Source organism: Hypomesus transpacificus, chromosome 23 (assembly GCF_021917145.1).
Source record: "Hypomesus transpacificus isolate Combined female chromosome 23, fHypTra1, whole genome shotgun sequence".
Taxonomy (NCBI): domain Eukaryota; kingdom Metazoa; phylum Chordata; class Actinopteri; order Osmeriformes; family Osmeridae; genus Hypomesus; species Hypomesus transpacificus.
The window spans coordinates 19,695,172-19,710,800 of NC_061082.1; the positions used below are offsets into that span (position 1 = coordinate 19,695,172).

Below are 15,629 nucleotides of genomic sequence, written 5' to 3' on the forward strand. Positions count from 1 at the left end.
GGTCAATTCTAAAGAACCTTTGTGTTTAATAAGTAGCGAAAGTCCACTGCACTATAAACACAGCACATATCAGCAAATAGGAATACCTTTTTGGTGTAAAAAAGGACTTTAATTATCTCAAAGACTATCTGTGACAAATGTTAATAGTTTGCTCCGTAGAAATATGAATTAATATGTTAGGATAAGAAACCTTAATTGTGTAGAATTGGACCAGGTCTGTTGAATGCCTGTTGTTCCTTCATTAAAAATGCATTTTAAATCAACACTGGTTCAGCAACCTAATTACCTTGTTACATTGAAAGCACTCTTTTGCAATGCTAAAGACCTCACCACTCACCACAACTGTTTAAATGTCCTGCTTTTGGGGCATTTGGTTTCATTTAGTTTAATTCATCAGATGATGCAATCTTCTCTGATACTGACAACTTGTTTGCCTCTTATTTCAGAACATGGCCTAGTATTTGATGTAATTTGGTTTTACTGCCAAGAAATGTACAGTTGACAACGTCATAATATATATATTTTTGACCTATGTAAAATGCCAACTTATGGAGGCATATGCTACAGTGGAATATTAACATTTACGATCTCCTCACTGAAAAGGTCACATGCAATATTATACTCTAATGAAGCTGTGTTTTCACAGCCAACAGACCTAACATTAGATAGAATGACTAACAAAGAATATTCACATCAAATCCACTTTCCTGTAATGGTGCCTATTATCTTTTCAATGCAGTTGACAAAAACACTCAAGCAAATGAAATGGAATTCTGATTGAGCTGTCAATGTTGGCGTCTACTAATACACTCATCAACAATATCATTTTCAACACGCGACTCACCCGAGGTGAGACACACCGTCACAATACCTGGGAGGTGTGCACAGTTTATCATGAACCTGGATTTGCAAATACATTTTTACAAGCCAGAACCTTTTAGAAAAAAGAACTGCATGTTTGGACCAAAGACTGTTTGATTGTAATTGTCACAATAATTGTGAGACATTTACTTTAAATTACGTTATTATCCAACTCGGCATGTGCGATTGCATGGGAGCACATTTCTGTATTTAACTTTGCCGAAATGATGACTTATTATGCAGATATTAATTGATGCTGACAGTCAGTGACTACTGAAATGGAACTGCAGAGTGATTACTGCAGGATATTCATCATATTTACTGTCCTCACTTATGTCAGAGACTGACATGCGATTCTAAGCTGGATCCAATTGGGACTAAGCTTCCCTTAATCACTGCCTACAGAGCATGCAAAGGGGTCGCCCAAATCAAGATGCCACAATCAACCAAGGCCTGCATGTTTCTGTTCAATGTTTTCACAGGAGGTCAATGAGAAACCACCCCCCCCCCAGACCTCCCTCCCCACCCCACCCCAAGTACTAAGAAAATGAAATGACTGCTCATAAATGGAAATGTAAGTAAAATGCCATTAAACAGAACGCCACAATAATGTAAAAGTAAGAGGGATTACGACTAATATTGTTGATGCTGCGATGGAGACCGTGAGTGCAGTGAGTGCATTCTCTTGAGGTCAAATCCGCCCAGGCAAAGATCTCTCAGACTGCGGCCGCTCTCTCTGATCCATCCATCCATCCATCCAGAGGGACTCAGACAGATAGATATACACAGGACTCTGTCAGCTGAACGTTTCCACGGCTTCTCATCAAGGACAGGCCGGGTCTATGGGGAGGCTTTACGAAGGAGTCAGAGAGGGCTCTGGTCTGAGCACACAGCCCTCACAATCATTGTGTCTGAGAAGTGGGGTGAGCGAGGTGGAGATCGTGGGGTGGCAGGGGTGGTGTGTGTGTGTGTGTGTGTGTGTGGGGGGGACTATGGACCTCACCAGTACGGGCTCCTCAATATGAGGCCAGGAGGCCTCACAGAGGATCCCAATGTTGCACACTCTGGCCAGGCAACAGAACACCACCAGGCCTCTGTAGATGGAGCTCAATCACAGCACTCTTTAGCCTTGTTAAAGCTGCCGATGGGGTTGGAAATGGAAAAATCCCCACCAGCCCAGTAGCAATCAAACAGGCTATATGAGGTGGCCTGTGACACACACACACACACACACACACAGGAAGCTTGCAGGTGATTAAGTGTTGAGTATCAGTGTTTTTGTGATCCAGTCGGACAACATCTGGGTTTATCCAGTAAAATGAAGATGAAAATAATGTTTGTGTCTGTGGTGTTCTCACAACAACTAGTAGCCTGCTGTTAGTCTACTGCCTTCCCAAGGAAATGATAATGGTTTCGTAGACAAATACAAGATTTCGAGCTCAAAAAAACAGAAGCCGGCCACTCGTGAGCATAAGGCCTACCACTCTGATCAAAGCACCAAGTGCATCTCTTCATTGTTAATATTCCTAAAAGGACTCCTGGACCCACCTTCTATGGCAGGCAAAGACACATTTCACATTCATGTTTCCAGCACTAAGAAGTGATTTAAGTGATGGAACGCAGTGGGAGGATTGCTGGCAGGAAGAGTGGCCTTCTTCTAATCATCTGACAGCGGCCAATCTCTCTCACACCCCCGCCAAGTCCAGCTGGACAGGGAGGCTTAAGCTGAGAGAAGTTGACAGTTTCTTTAAGAATTTAAATGTGAATCATTTAAGCCACGTTTAGTGTTGCTTTAAACACTGACTGACACCACAGAACATATAGCACTGCTCTAAGAAAGCAAAGTACAGTACTGTTCAAAAGTCGTAGCAACAAAAACAATAAAGAAAATAAAACTTAAGCAGAAATGCTTTAAGAAATTAATTTAATTAAAATACTAAATATTCGAGACAATACTCGTGAAAAATCTTGGGTTTCTACGACTATTGCCCCGTACTGTAAATATGGATATTTGAATTCTATACCAATTAATACATTCATTTCTATTCATTGAATGAGATGTGAAAGATCAAGATCAAGACACGTTTTTACTCAAAGATGATCCCGGCACCTTGTTATCCATCGCCTTGGCAACTAAGACCATTAGTGGCTCCTTTATCTGCAGCAAGCCTTGAAACCTTCGACTCCAGGACCCCAAATCACACAGGAGAACAGGCAGCTGCAGCCACGCTCTTGGAATTCAAGGAGCAGCATCGTTGAATCTTACTTTGGAGCGCTGGGATGCAAAGTGATTAGCCCTTCAGCTTCGGTGTATCCACTGAAAAGCCTGTCAAATAGCATTAGTCCAAAGGAAGTTTAGGGAAATGTTTGACATTAAGCAACTGAGGACGCCACAGGCGTGAGCCCTGTAAAACCTGTCTCACAGGTTCCACATCTGTGGAGCACGAACGCGTCTCTGAACGGACATCTTCTGAAGACAGCAAGGCTCTCAGAGCCGGAGAAATGGAGACACAGTCTTAGGCTGAGTAAGTATGGTTTCCTAGAGTCAATTGATTCGCTTGTGAGATACCAATTAGCCTAGCAGCACTCTCTAACACCGTAATGAGGAATTGGGATTGTGATGAAGTTAAACTGCATTCAGAAGGGGAAGACGAACATTCAATTAGGCTACTGAGTAAACAACACCCTGTCTCCCCGTGAGATCACCGAGTTAACCCCTCCGACGTCATCGTCACCTCGTTAATTACGACTCCCGCTCCAGGCAGCCAGGCCCTGCTGAGGATGATGGGGGATGTAGTTCAGGAAGTGCTTAATTGCGCTTGGGTCAGGCTGGTGCACTTCAACACAGAGCTGTTCAGGAGGGAGGACACCCAAACCTCAGGCCCCTCCCCCCCCAGACCTCTCTCTCCTCACCGGGCACCCCATGACCCTGCCACTGACCCCTGACGGCAACCCCTGGTGTGTCGATGTCCGGAGGGGATGTGCCTACACTAATGAAAGACCTGCAGCCAGAAACTGATGGGGCGAGGTGACACACTCCCTGAGACAGGGCAATCTCGGAGGGCTCATTAGGACGGGGGGGGGCGGATCTCCAGGGTAGCTCAATGGAACTCTCTTCAACATGGACGAGCCACACAGTGGAGCGTATCCCCTGTGCGGTGGGGAACACCTGCACACCTGCACACCTTCACTGTTTACTCCACACAGACACTGCAAGTGAAGGTAAAAGCGTCGGGCCGTCTGCAAACACACAGACACTCACACGCATACTAAATGCACACACACATGCACACTCACATCTATACTCACGTCACACACATGCACACACACATCTATACTAAAGGCACGGACACACACAGTGCATTCTACACTTTCTAAGTGTGCTGGGTCTACAGTGTAACAGGTGAAAGGATGGAGATGAGGAGCTGGGTGCAGGTGGTCTGGTCTGCAGATGATTCTGTGATGAGTGTCCCATCTCCGCGCGGAGCGCCAGAGCGTGTTATGGGCATGAAGCACCTCAACATCCATCAACCATCATGACATGAAAAACTGGCCCTTCAGCCAACCACATTCTACAGTCATTTGTGACGGATAGCCACACTGTGATAATCTCTCACGACCATACAGTTCTCATTGACTGACTGTCGGTTATTAACCTTTAACTACTTTAAGAGACACCCAAGCCCATAAATATATTGCTCTAAGAGAAGCACAAGCAAGCAGGCTTACGTGTTACTAGCCCAGAGAGAGCAGGGTTTTGTACATGTCTTTGTGGTTTGGGGTTTATTAGATTGGACAGTCCGTTGGGTACGATGATTAAATGAGACACGAGACGCAGATATGCAGAAGAAAATCAATCTGTGCTCTCCTGCTCTCAGCGGTGTACCAAACGACCGTCCAGAAATGTGAGGCGTGTTTCTCCTGAGCCTCATCACAGCGTCTGGTCAATGTTTTCAGGACGTACTTCAGGGTTTTAGAAGTAGTCAAAGTCTCTTTTGTAAACATGTGAAGGAAGACGGCAGGATGGTCTGAGGGTATGATAGGAAGCAACACCCAAACAGCGTCTTTGCCATTGATAGCCTTATCTTATGAGGCAATATCAATATAATTTAGGATTATTGTATGATGAATTTTACTGTCTCTACTGAAAAACACACACTTGTGCAACACTTGAACAGTTAATAGTTTGCTACATATTTCATGAAACACTACTCCCAAGTATTTAGGCTTAGAAAAACTAAACATAGAGACTAGCGCTAAATTTGGAAGTCTTGGAAAAGTCCCCGCAAGAACTTCAGGGTAAATCCCCAAACACTACGGAGAAATGTTCTGCCTTCTTCTCCATTTCACCAATGAAGCCAGTTATGACCATCTTCTTTCTCAGTGTGTTTGACTAAAGAACTCTAGCACACAATCCAGCGGGAGAGGACCAGGGGGAATAAATATTCACCTTGTCTAATAACATCCACACAGTTCTCCCAGTACTGGGTTCTATAGGGACCCTTTCCACATCCATTAGCCCCATACCTTATCATAGTTAGAGAACAAAAGACAAATCTTCCCTTGATGAAAACATCTTTGATTTCCCACAGCTGCTCTTCCACCACCAATCTGCCTAGCCTGTGAAACAGGCCCTCAACACCACTGCAGACAGCTCCATCTTCATCACTTCGCTCCCCCACCCCTTAGCGCGGAACTGCCTTTCTCTCTCTCTCTTCCCTTCCATTCTCTCCCTTTATGTCTCACTGTTCCTTTCATCCACCCCTTCCCAATACGGCCTGGGTTCAGTCATCAAGACCCACCAGGAAAAAGATCTTTAATCTTGGTCGGAAATCAGTAGTAATGGAACCAGAAAACCCAGGGCATTTATTCGTCCGAAAATGACACTATTATCTACCCTCTAAGAGCTGCTTCAGAGTGCTTTTTGTGTTTCTTTATCAGTGCTAATTGATGTAATTATTGTCTGGTTGTTACAGAATGGATGACAGGCTTCAGTTAGAATTCGTAGTAAACACTGCACCATAAGAGCATCCTGCCTGCAGTCTGCCTCTCCTCTAATGACTGCACTAGCCTCTGATCTTTCATCTACGGATGCTTCCAGATCTCGTGTCCCTAACAAAGACCAGGGATAGAAATCCATCTAGCTCAACTCAGAACATCTAATGCACCTTTTCAGTTCTCGGAATTTCTGAACACACATTGCCATGCCATTTATCTCCAGTTCAGCCCTGTGACTACAAGTCTGCAGTGTGGCCGAATCGATCCCGACTCCTGGTCCCAGCTGATTTTAATCAGGTTTTTCTCATTAAAAGGGTCTACCTGAAGGACCATTTACTCTTGGAGCGTGGCAGCTAGGGCTGATTCAAGTCAGGGTCTGGGATCCAGACCGCTCAGAAAATGAAATGTGAGCCAAGCACGTCAGGGAGCTTCTCTCCAGGGTGACAGGCTGTACTTGCAGTCTGCTAGTGGTTTCATTCATCTGATGTCTTTCTTGACATTCCTCATAATATAAAATGGAAGATTCACATATTCGTTTCAAATTGTACACTACATTCCTGTAATGGCATGTATATTAGGGCTTTAATAATGAAGATTGATGTTGTCTCGTGCCTTAACACGAAGCAGAGAGTAGAGATACATCGTTTAGTGATTTGACTCGTGTTTGCAGGTACAGTCATTGTGTTTCTCTGCCTCCTCGCAGAACGTGTCAAGCCACTGCTGACAAAGATGTGCTTCAAGACAGCTTGAGGGAAGAGATCACGTGATCCAGTCACAGAAAGCACTTCTTCTTCTTCTTCTAACGCTACCCTCGGTCCCTCAGGCTGCCGTGAGCACTGAGGGTCCTTTCCTCATGTCTGAACGAGGAAGATAAAGAGTGTTCCACTTAGGTTTCTCTGCGACAGCTCCCACGCCTCCAGCGCTACATCCAGGACAGACATCCACTTGAACAACAGAGGAAAAGAGTCCGATGATATTGGGTTTGAAGAACATCGTGTCCTAGGACCATTTCCCTTTGCCTTTCCTGACTGATCCTCGCCAAAATAGATTTTCTGCCGCGTCAGCAACAAGCCTCTGCATCGGACACCAGGGCTGGGGAGGGATCATCTGGAATATCAATTTCAGATGGACGAGGACACCACGCTCTGTACACATCGCCGCTTCCTGAGTCACCTTCACAGAGCTCTGAGCCCTGGGGAGAATTCTCTCTCTCACCCTTTCTGTGATCACTGGCCTGTTTCACACAAGAGACTGGCCTGTGTCACACACACAGGGACTGGCCTGTGTCACGTGATGGGACTAGCCTGTGTCACACAGGGACTGGCCTGTGTCACACAGGGACTGGCCTGTGTCACACACAGAGAGACTGGCCTGTGTCACACGAGAGAACCAGACAATATATAATTGGGTGTGCACATCAAACAGCTGTGATTTCTGTGAGCTTTTATCCTATTTGGAGTTTCTGTTAGCCTGACAAAGTCCTCCAGTATATGATGATGGACAGGCTTGGTTTGGAGTGTATCTATATGATGATGGACAGGCTTGGTTTGGAGTGTATTTTTTCATGACCGTGCTTGGTGGTAGTTGGTTCGGCGAGCACGGCAGGGGAATCCAACAAGGTCTTGCTAAGAAAGAATTCGAGTGGCACTGTGTAGATCTGAATAGTCAAGGGATATGGTTTTAATACAATTTATTTAGACTATACAATTACATAAACAAAGCTTTGCTGATCAGTCTCAGCGAAAGAGGTGCCATCCACACAGGTCGTTCGCAGGAGTGATGGCCAACCATCACACATGCACTGCCTTATATAAACTTAAGATCAAATGGCATTCCATAAGGTCAATCAATCAATGAAGCAAACTCTGTGATTGGCTAACTCAACTTAGTGACAGCTTGAAACAATACCAAGTGTCCAGTGTGTCCCAAAGTTCTTTGATGTCACAGCTCTCTCCAGAGCAGTAGATAATAAAGCCACAGGGGTTGACCAGTCAAATGGTCAACTGTCCTTTGTGTGACCATCTTCAAACAATACTTTTAATTAACACAAACAATGAAACAGGACACAGCCCTCCTAGCCAAAGTTCAGAGCAACTGTCTCATTGACCCCTTACAGTAACCAGAGGACAGAAGGCCATATAAGATGCTTCACCCATCCCCCAGGGCAAGCTGCCCACAGAGCCATCAGCACCTCACATTCCTTTGAACTCAACTTAATTATTTTCCCTTCCCGTCTCTTACCAATGAACATAGAAGATTATATATTTCATACACATACATCTATGCATATGACCAAAATTTCCATTACAGTCTGCAGCCTGCAGGAGCCTGCTGCTGCAGGCTGCAGAATTCAGGTCAGACGTCTCCTTTCAGAACTCTCAAACAGAGCCAAACACTTCCTGGACTTGTCCACACACCACCTTGACAAGAACTCCCCCTGCTTTGTAGATTACAGTCAACAAAAAGTAAATCAATAAATAAGAATTTTAAAAATCTCTTGTAATTTCCGTTGTCAGTTGCCAGTTGTTTTTAGGGGAATGTTCTGGAAGTGTGAAACAGTTACAGGGTAAACAGCCGTACTTCGTAAGCCCGCTGTCATTGAAAGTTTGTGTCGACTGACTTTGAATGAACTTCCATAGCACTTTGTGAAAAAAGACAACGCAATCTCTCTAAAGCCTACAGGAGGATCCAGAGCGTGCAGGAAGTCCAAGCTGTGCAGCGCTCGCTCTGAGCCACCACACATCTGCAAGAAGGTCAGACTTGCCAGCTGCTAGTTATGACAGGCTAGTGAGCAAATACATCTGAATCATGTCATCTGTTGGTGTGACCTATGGGGTGACCATGGGGCAGGATGAGGGGGACTCAACCGCTTTCATTAAATGGTTCCAGTTGAGCAAAAGCCTTAATTACAGAATCATTGTGCAAAAAACAATGTCAATCACTAACATAATTCCATTTTTGTTTATCACAGGGAAACATTTTTGTATCACAAGATTTGGACAGGAGTAGGCCCACAGTAACTGCAGCCTCCAGAGGCACATATGACTAAATAAACTGTAAACAAGGAATTGGAAACCTGAGCATTAATTTAACCCAAAAAACAACAAAACAGTCCACAGAAGAACGGATGATGTTTAATGAGTGGATATGCTCCTTGGTTGATTTGCAGCACTGAAGCGTAACATATAAAATATTTAGCTGAACTGTGTGAATCCTTTGAGTGTCTTTTAACCACTGGAACTCTAGTGGCAGTTTAAATGAGGGGCTTAAATCCATGGGGAGGTGTTCTCCTGGCAGAAAGAGAGCTCATTTACTCCACGACGACACAAATTGCCAATCCACATTGGATGAAGATTTTGCTTCTCTAAACATGTCAGGTTAAATATGTTTATGATTCATTTCTAAACAAACATATGAATCCCAGACTAGAGAGAGAGAGAGAGAGAGAGAGAGAGAGGGGGGAGAGAGAGAGAAAGAGAGAGAGGGAGAGAGAGAGGGAGAGAGAGAGAGAGAGAGGGGGGGAGAGAGAGGGGGGGGGGGGAGAGAGAGAAAGAGAGAGGGAGAGAGGGAGAGAGAGAGAGAGAGAGAGAGAGAGAGAGAGAGAGAGAGAGAGAGAGAGAGAGAGAATGAGAGAGAGAATGAGAGAAGGAGAGAAGGAGAGAAGGAGAGAAGGAGAGAAGGAGAGAGAGAAGGAGAAAGATTAAAGAGAGAAGGAGAAAGATTAAAGAGAGAAGGAGAAAGAGAGAGAGAAGGAGAAAGAGAGAGGAGAAGAGAAACAGAAAGAGAGAGACATCGCACAGCCCTGGTTAGGGCAAGATTTACATCATTTGCATTCAACTTTAAAGTACTTTAATTAACCTTTATTAGCCGGAGGTCTGTTGACCTTGAGGGATTAAATCCTCACAGTAGATGTGGACCTGATCTGTTTGAACCCAGCAGCATAATAAGGCAGACTTCTCCAGGAAGAAGCTTTCAGGAACATCCATGGTAATGGGATATCAGACACACTATGTAGGCCTTTATTACTAAGACAACACTAGGTGCTTTAGGTTTAGCCAGATCAAAAATGTAGCTGCATTCAAGGTATTATGCAACAGTTAGTTGATGGGTGATTGCCTCTCAAGGACAAGAGCTGTTCCAAGCTTAGACAAGAGAAACTAACAACAATTTTCTTGAAATCTCCCCAAGCAGGACCTGACAAACGTAAGAAAGAAATGAAATGGAAAAGTCAACCAACCGTTAGGCCTACTTCACAGCACTTAATGAGACTCATCCTCTTAATTATACAACATTTTTCATTTTACATCTAAATTGAAAATCCTGTGCTACTTTTGAAATGTCAGATCCCCCACTATGACAGAGTCTTCTAAAATGTTCATTATAGCATTTAGTTGGCCTACCTTTCCCTTGTAAATAAGGATTGTAAAGTGTGAAACATTACTGAAATCACATTGCAGCCTGGCAATCTATATTATTTTACACAATTGATACAAATATAGTGTAGAATATAGTGTAGAATATAGTGTAGAATATAGTGTAGAATATAGTGTAGAATATAGTGTGTTTGTTACTTACATGAGAACAACACATTCAGACAATAAAATGCAGCATCATCTCTTTTATAAATTTTCTTGTTAGCCAATTTATCTCGACAGATATCTGGATCAGAAAAGGTTTTGACAAATTGACTTTTGAAGCAATGAAAAAGGGGGCACGGAGAGGAGAAAATAAATCTGATTTAAAGTCAGCTTGGAAACAGCTAAACCTCGTGGAGTTACCCATCTGACTGAGAGCGACTGTCAGCCAGAGAAAGTCCTATCAAGGGGATTACAACGCTGTGCTTTGCTGACGAGTCTGAATAGCTGTATCTACAACACGCACAGGAACACTCCTGGAAGATAGGAACACAGGCACATACAGCCACAGGAAGCACCTCAAAGAACCAGATTAAAAGGTGCATAATTGCATAACTAAAATGACTGACCTTTAGATTAATTGGTGCAATGCTGCCAGGTAAGGACATTCTATTTGGTTGGCTTTTAACTGATTTGTGGAGGCGTTATTAATAGTTAATCAGTCGGCACCTCTCAGAAATGAGAGGTGCTATTGTTATACAATCATTTCTATGGATATACATTCATTTTGCAGTTGTATTACGTCCATTTGGATCCATGTTCCCCACTCAGGCCAGGGGGCTTCCCCACAAAGGCCCAGGGGCTAGGGCTCAGGTCTCTAATTGGCTCCACTCTGAACGAGACAGCTGCTCACTTCAGAGGTGTCAGAAACACATTATGAAACTGAAAGTGGTTTGTTTACTATTGAGGGGATGTTTAAAATGTGTCACAAACATGACGAGAACATACCAGCGTGCCAATGAAACACATAAATGTCTATTCCAATGTGTTACGTAAATGCCTACTGTCACAACTCTCGACTCATCCCCCAGTCTAAAACAATCCCATCCTTTTCCTGCAGCACAGACACAGATGCTGCACAGATACATTTCAAGATCTGTGTGAGTCTTAAACTAATATTAGCCTCCACTGACAAACAGAGGAAGAAAGATATTCAACATTGTATGAGGCAGGACTGAAATGAGGATGTGCAGATATTCAGATGAGAAGCCTCCTGTGGAACATGCTTTGCAGCAGAGAAGGGAAGGCACAAACTTCTCCAGTTGGATTCCAGCATAATCCCGTGCAGGCAGACGATTTACAACACCCAGAGATTTGTATGAATATGAATGCACTGCACTGCACTGCACTGCACTGTACTGCAAAGGCAAATCCAGTATTGTACAGCCTATTCTTGCACACACAAGAATATAGCTGCATGTCTAAAATGCCACCAGTGAGAAAAGATCCTAAATACTAACATCTGTTGTTTTCCCGGTTATGACAATAACAATGAGGATATAATGGTCATGTACTTGCTTTGACCTTCCATGACAAAAGAAAAACCTTGTCATGCTTCAACACCAACACCTACCCAGACTTTGTTTAGTCATTTCAAGGTCATGGATTCAGCTGTATACAACAAAAGGAGAGCATTTATGTGAGAGCGCTAAAACATTTGGGCCTGGTCGCCTGGGAAATCAAGCCAACCCTCCGGTGGTCACAGCCCACAGCACCGTACGTCTGAGCACATTCTGCAGGGGCAACATCCTATCACTTCCTTTTCAATATCTTCTTCAAACAATATCTCACAATGTCGAACCCTCGACATTGTAGACATTCACCATGCATACATACTCAGAGAATTTGCATAACATCCATTTGGCTCTCGGCTTTCGGAACAAACATCCAAAGGGGGTTCGGAGTAACTACAGTCTCGGCATTACAGTCTCAGCCTGTATGTCTTTGAATTGCATTTTAAACGAGCAACTACTCAAGACACTTAACATGTGATCAGCATGCGATGAGAACAGCACCTGCACGAGGGGTGCATCCTCCAGAGTCTTGTTTGATTGCTAATGTTCCCTTCTGAGAGCTTCCAGTACAGGACAGGGGGGAGGGGGAGGGGGAGAGGAGGGGGGGAGTGATGATTGCTGGGAGAGAGGAGCAGAATGATAAAACTGGGGATGAAAATAAAATGTGGATGTTTCCGCGACAAAGTGGGATGTTTCCAGGCCTGGGAGTATTCAGAGCCACACTCCTGGTCCCAGAGTTATGGCTCCGACTCCCAGGCACCTTGGGCTCTTATCCCACCAAATCAATTGTTGTGGCCAATTTTGTTGCAGGGGCGTGTGCGAGATGTGGGGGGCAGACCTGATGGAGGAGTTTGTTTTTCGATCCCCACGCTGGCTCCTCTCCCCCACATTGATCCCACTGTGGTCCTGATGAGGAAGGAGAGCTGCTACGATAGGTCATCAGGAAAATAAACTGAGATGAAAGCAGAAGGAGATCTTTTCTATACTGCTTTCAACTTCTTATGTTGGCTTGCTGCCTGGGTATGTACTTAGAGCAGGCCCCACAAGCCTGAGATGTGCTATTAAGTGCTTTAAAGATGATATGTTCTCCAGTCTACATCATGTTAATGGAGATATATGAATCATTCAACGGTAATTTTCTGTTCATCAAATGATGGTTCCGGACAATTCATAACAACTCCGGACAATTCATAAAGTCAGTATGTAGATACAGAATGATTACAAAGTATCTGCAGACAAAGCTGTACAGTCATTATCGAATCAAGAAAGAGGCCATCGGGAAGTTAAAAAGACTTAGAAAGAGAAATAAATGACCCTGCTATTATCCTCTTTCACATGAAAATACATACGTGAGATTCCAGTCCTTTAACGGACGTTAAAGGGGCAAGTCACTCTCTTTCACTGGAGCAACACAAGGAAACTCCAGATCCAGTAACACTGCCTCTCTTACTCACCTGCATGTTCGGAACTGGTTATCAAGCGTTTGGTCTCAGGCTAAATTTGCAGTACCCAACATTTGGTCAAGTGAAGTAGACCATTCAGAGGGCCTCAAGAGTGCATGACACACTGGGGAGAGAGACTAGTGACCCTGAGATGGAGCTACTGAGACCACTGCAGCCTCACTGTGATACCTGGCCTCATTACCACAACAAGGACTCTCCCACAGTCCTGCCCAGTAGGACTGACAACGTCCACTAACCATGTCAGCAGATCCCCTCAGAGATCCCCAATTATAGACATAGGGCTTCTTCAGGCATGGACTTGAAATACACTGGCCCGTCCAGAGGGACCTTGGAGAGGCAAGTAGGTTGAACTTCAAAAGGGCTGTCCGAGTGTTCAGTGTGAGAGGAGCTCGCTGAAAGGCAGTCTGGAGTCAAGCTTCCATCGTCCGACCGGACGCCAGAAAAACATCCAAATGTGTGTGACCGCCATGCCTCATATATTCATTTACAAAACAAACATTATGTTTGTACTTAAACATTATATCACATTCGAATTCTTCGACCTTTAATTCCAAATGATTGTTTTGACCGACTGCAGAGCTTGCCGCTGCAAATCACCTTCAACGCCGGGATCCATTCCCTCCAGCATTAATCAATACATCTGTGTTGAGGGACTAGACACTAGACAATGGCAGTAATACTTATGAGGGTTTACATCGTGGCTAAATAGACTTTTCGATAATGCGCCCTAATTCAATCTGTTTGTGTGTCTTTGGCAATGACAAAGGTTGTTACCAAGACATGTGTGAAGTACTGTATAAGGTGCACATTGTGTATGTTTGAATTGCAAACAAGCTCATTCCCTGTAGGGAATAGGACTTCACACGCACGTTACACCAGAGCAGCCCCTGCATGTCAGACACGCATCAAAAACAAAGACGTCTTTGAACCTGCAGTTCCTCTAGTGAAGACTTCAATTGAAAACATGTTATTAAAGGGGACTCCGTATTTGCTAAACAAATAATGGTTGTGTTTTAAAGGTCCATAAAGCTGAGCATTCAGCACAGAGCTTGGTCACTAGGGGCTTGTTGAAAGCAAGCAGGCACTGAAGACACTGACAATACAGGATCAGAACATTTCAAAACTGCATCCAAGTAAGCTCTGATTGCTCTCTCTTCACTGCATAAAGAGATGTACAATACAGTTTTAAGATTTTATTCTCGAGGGGAAGAGCAAAATCGTAAATGTATGTGGCATTATTTGCGTGATATACAAACTCACTATTTGAATTGTAATAATGAAAGTATATTTCAGTAGATACGTAAAACTCCACACTACAACAGTCAGATTATATCACAGTAGATTTGACCAGCAAGCTCGTGCCAAGAGCCAGAAAAACCTACAAAAAAAACTTCAGAGCAGCAAATGTGTCATCGATATTGAGACCTTGTCTACGGTCTGACCTGATCGAGCAAAATCTGTAATTGCGGTTACTACAATGTAACTGTTAGAGTTAGACAACCGACAAAAAGAGCAGTTCCGGTCGGACAACCTGGCATTCTCAACATGCAGAGAAACCCATCATGTGGCTGGGATGGAAATTCGGATGTTTACCACTGGATAATTATTCAACAATAGGCCTATTCCTTATTAAGACAACAAATTAGCAGCATCTAAAACTAAGATTTTTTCACAAAGATCGCCTCTTACTTCTTGACCTCACAGTCAGTCAGACAAAAATCCCAAGCAGCCTGATAAAAACTCAATATGAATTCCTACTGACATGGGCACATGGCCGATACAACACGCTGTTAATACCATATTTATATACTTCTTAAACACATATATGACTTGCATAGTGTGAAAAATTGCCCTTAACTCTAGCTTTGTTTTACATTCATATCATCAACATGAAATAAACGATTCCCGTTGGGAAAACTATTTTCACGTGGACAGTGGACACATACATTCCTTTGCAAATCAGTGTAGCACCTGCCGTTATTCTCCGCACGATTCTAAACCATGAGCTTCAAACTGAATGTGAGAAATTGCGCAGGCACTCATGAAACAAACGAAGGCAAGGGACGAGAGAGGTCCTGCAGGGTTTACAGTCGAGGAACTCAATTGCTTACAACGGGGACGTATAGGCTACACGGTGCGCACTCAATCAGCGTTTAAGAAGAGATAAGCGCTTAAACACATAATTAAAAGTACATGAAAAATCTCAATCTCAATCAAAATTTAAATTGTCCGTGCAGTATGACCAGCGTCAAAATATGTACACTGTGACGCCGTGTGACTTACATGCTCAGCCTACCTTTTAAATCGACTCCATCCCATTCACACTTCTGGTCCTAATGCTACGGTTGAGACTGGCTCAGCATCCGAAGGGAGCATCT

The 15,629-nt window shown here is 43.8% G+C and overlaps 1 protein-coding gene across 2 annotated transcripts in view; it reads right to left on the bottom strand.

The window, feature by feature from the left end:
* Positions 1–15,629, bottom strand: part of b3galt1b (UDP-Gal:betaGlcNAc beta 1,3-galactosyltransferase, polypeptide 1b) — a 37,602-nt gene extending 21,973 nt beyond the window's left edge. Inside the window, exon 1 of one of the 2 annotated variants that reach the window (XM_047047365.1) lies at positions 15,548–15,629. The gene's annotated coding sequence lies outside the window, so the exon portion shown is untranslated. Of the gene's footprint in view, positions 1–15,534 lie in introns of both variants that reach the window. The other variant, XM_047047366.1, reaches the window with a different exon arrangement.